General features: G+C 41.0%; 1 protein-coding gene across 2 annotated transcripts in view; it reads left to right on the forward strand.

The window, feature by feature from the left end:
* Positions 1–385: 385 nt before the first annotated feature.
* LOC128872201 (serine-rich adhesin for platelets) overlaps positions 386–4,157 on the forward strand; it is a 41,862-nt gene continuing 38,090 nt past the window's right edge. Inside the window, exon 1 of one of the 2 annotated variants that reach the window (XM_054114649.1) lies at positions 386–782. The gene's annotated coding sequence lies outside the window, so the exon portion shown is untranslated. The other variant, XM_054114650.1, reaches the window with a different exon arrangement.

A 4,157-nucleotide genomic window follows, 5' to 3' on the forward strand; every position in this document is an offset into this window, starting at 1 on the left:
CTTGAATGGGAAAATAATTCGATCGATATCATTTGTTGTTATTAAATAAAACTGACTTAATCTTTCTTGGAGAAAGTACTCGTAAGTACTCGAAAGTACTCGTTTATCGTAATGCGGAAGATGAATGTTCAAGGAATTTAATTGGTACTTGTATAAAGTTCTTAAATCATTATAAATATTGTTATCTCTATATAACAGCTAAAATTGAAAAAAATAATTAATTTATATCATACATTCACAGGACAGCAAAAATATCGTTCCACGTCACGAAGAATGCAAGATTTGATGCCACGAAGAGTAATATAACATTCGCGAAGAATAATATTCTACGCCACAAGGAGGAGAATAAACAATAAACATTCTTCGTGATCCATGGATTCCAAAGGACTATTCTTGGAATTTCGGTACAGGACTGTCGTTGGAATTTCCCAAAGTCTATCTCCGTCCTAGTGGCAGGATCGCAAAAAAAAAGCGTGAACGGTGTTCGGCGTTGCGTGACGTAAACTTCGCGCCCCGACGCGGTTCCAGTTTCTGTTTTGATTCGGTTCGGCAAAAGCTGCCCCAGAAGATCGCTCGGTCCTCGTCTGGCAGCCCACGGTGAACTGGTGGGAGAAGGACGGAGAGAGGGAGTCGTAGGGCTAACCAGAGAGTGGGATTTGGTGCGAGCGCGGAGAGAGGGATGGCGGAACTGTCAGTGCTACATCGGTTCTCTCCACGTAAGGACGAGCCACGAGGTATCACCTGCGAATTACCTCTCGCCGAGAGCACCTTCTCTGAGCCAGGTGAGTGCCGTTTTAACCCTCCCCCGCGCGATTAGTAGCCGCCGCGCCCCGGTCCGGTTCGAATCGATAACTTGCCGGTGCATCGTGCAATGCCGGTTTGTAAACACGAGTGTCCATCCTTCGAGTTTGAGATTGTGCGACGGTTGACGTCGAAACGGAGTCCATATTTCGTTAACATCCGGCCCGAGCAAATATTTACGGGTTTTTGGTAATATTTTCGAAAGAAAAATGGATCGTTCGCTTCCGAACGACCCACGTACTCGTCGTTCGTGAATCGTGTCCTTCCGGAGGAAGTTTTTATACATTTTTGGTAAATTTCGTAGATTTTCAAACTGCGGATACGTTGGGCTCCTAGTAATATTTAGAAAAGCAAACGGATACGTTCGTCCTTTACAAATTGTTTACTTTTAGAATTTCGTAATCATTTAGTCTGCGGATACTGTTAGGCTCGTGCAGTATTTTCTAAAAAAAAAAAAACATGAATTGTTCACTTCCAGAATTCTATATACTCGTCCTTCTTTTGGAAGAAGGTAAAGAGATGTTTGTAAATTTTGTAACGGTCAGAAGCATAGGAGGATTGAAGTTTCATAGAAATCTAGACTGCGAATACCGTCGGACCCTCAATTATAAAAAAAAAAAAAGAAGACTTCACTTTCCGAGACCGTATATAACGAGCCTCTGTCCACTTTTAAAGGGAGTTGGGGAGACCCGAGAGTCGTTAATTGGGCAACTTTCAAGTTTATTTGCCCCCGGAGCTTTCTTTTATTAAAAAAAAAAACTGTTTATTTTCCCCTAATGTGTCTTGTTTGTTGGTTTTGATTGCTTATAATGTCGAGGATGCTTTTATGCCTTTTACTTGAGGAGATCCTTTTCAAGGGGTCGAGACGTTGTATAACATTTACGACAATAGGAAGAACCTCTCGATCTTAGTTTCTTTTCTTCGAATCTCTGGCATCTTTGCCAACCATAGAAAGGATTGATCCGGAGCCAAGTAAACTTGCTGAAATCCCTCGTGCCACGAATAAAAAAACTGTATGAAACGTTCGATCAAAAATACACAATTCAGCTCCTTGCAATAGTGGATATAAACGAAAGTCTAAAGTATAAAATTTTAGATTATTCTAAAATACTTTTTTGAAATTGTAGTAACAAGTAAAACTTTCGAAACGTCCATTCGTCAATTGTTAATTAATATTTCTTAATTGAAACTTTTTAATTAAAAACCAAAATTATTAAAACAAAGTTGTGCCGTACGCCTAAATTTAGCCGTTTTCACGACTAAATTAATAGAATATATAAAACGTAATGTTTTATTAAATAGAATATATTCCCATAGATAACTCCGTTTTCCCGACCTATTCAAAGAGTACCCTCTCAACAGTTATTATATTCTAAAGCATCGAAAGAAATCTGAGTCAGCACGTGATGCGCCAATGGCGTCGTTCCTCGAGTTCGCAAAAGCGATCCTCTCGAACGCACATCGTAAATATACGCTCGTAGCGAGATACGCGCCCACGAGGACGTACTCGAGTGCATCGTTCGCACGCGTGTGCCTCTCAGGAATACCTGGCAGCGATGCTTAAACGACGCACACCATAACCAAACCGTCTGCAAACGCGTTTAATTGCCTATCGCATCGACTCTTAACCCTTCGAGTCGTACTCAAATTACAGATGTACATATAATATGTCGTTACTTCTATTTTTGTTTCTATATTTATACAATCGACGGCTTGCTGTTGAAAATTGCCAATTACTCGATAACGTATCAGTAGGTCCGTGATTAATTCAACACCTTGTTCAAACGATTAAGGGGAATCTCCATCTTTTTTATCAGATTCGAGCCGATCTCGAAAATTGCAATATAATTTTGTTTAACGTTAATCTTTCATTTTTACGTATAAAGTTTCCAATTGTAATTTCGAACGTGACTATCTCGAAACAACTACCTCGACTACCTCTGGCTGCGTTGATCCGATGCTCCCTTAAATAAATATTTACTACGTCCTATGCGTCCTACGTCCTATAAATATTTACTATGTCCTGGTGCAAACTACCGCGTCTCTCGACTCCTTTATTAATTAACCTGTATCCAACCGAGCCATCGCGTTACTTCGGCCTATATTTTAAGCGAACCCTTCGTTTTCGATATCTATTGTCCAATTAACTCGGACATTTTGGCCACGGACGACACGCGTCTTCGGCGATGCTTCACCGAGTTAAAACTCTGCGAAAATGCAGATGCCGTGGAACGGCATGACGATGATTCAACGGTGGGTTCGTACGCGCGTAACGGTGCAATTAGGTAGCTACATTTCGAGATTGCTCGGTCGTTCAGAGCCGGTCCTCGGCCTTCCTATCTTTCATCTCGACTCGCATAAACCAGACGTGTGGCAGACGCGATTCTCTCCGGTTCTCCGCGTCCTCCATTGTGCGGACTTCACACCGTTTCTGCGTTTTTTCTCGACCGAGCGTTTCCTACAGCTTCGGTCCCCCGTCTCTCTTTTTACTCGCACATCCCAACGGAGAATCGCCTCCAACACTTGCGTGCCAGTCACTCGGTCGGTCGAGGTATCTTTAGATCCCGGAAATCATTATTTTCTTCATTCATATCGCGCTCGGTTGTCCACATCGTCGAGGATCCTGAAATTCCGAGTAGGGCCACTCGATGGTTCGCTACCACTCAGTTGTCGATCGGTTTCTCGAGGTTGTCGTCGGAACAAAATTTGACGACGTTGAACGATAGGCGAACTCGAAGCATTTCAGAGCTTGAAGGTCGGAGGAACTGTGATCTTGGCTTTGGCTCCAATTGTGAAATTATGAGTACTTGTTTATCTCTTGCAACTAGTCCGAGTCCTTTTATGATGTCGATAGAAGGGTGATCTGTTAAATTATAGACCCTTCGAGACGCTAAGTATTTTGTATGTGTATATATGTTGGATGCTAGGATAAAAATTAGGTCGACGAAGCGGGCTTTTCTAAATCACGAATGACAATAAAGTTAGATGATGTCTGCTTTATCTTTCTTCGCTTCATACTTGAAAATTCTGGGAGGATTCAAAGCAAGCATACTGAATTATTCTTCGTCCCGTTGATAGTAAATTGTATAGACTTTTCCTCTTTTCGATTCGTATTTAAAAATTTTGATAGAATTCAATGCAAACGTACTGAATTATTCTTCATTCTTCCGACAGCAAATGAAGTAGACTACTTCTCTTCTCTTCAATTCATATTTAAAAATTTTGATAGAATTCGAAGCAAGCATACTGAATTATTCTTCATTCTTCCGACAGCAAATGAAGTAGACTACTTCTCTTCTCTTCAATTCGTATTTAAAAATTTTGATAGAATTCAAAGCAAGCATACTGAATTATTC

This window comes from Hylaeus volcanicus, chromosome 2 (genome assembly GCF_026283585.1).
Source record: "Hylaeus volcanicus isolate JK05 chromosome 2, UHH_iyHylVolc1.0_haploid, whole genome shotgun sequence".
Lineage (NCBI taxonomy): Eukaryota > Metazoa > Arthropoda > Insecta > Hymenoptera > Colletidae > Hylaeus > Hylaeus volcanicus.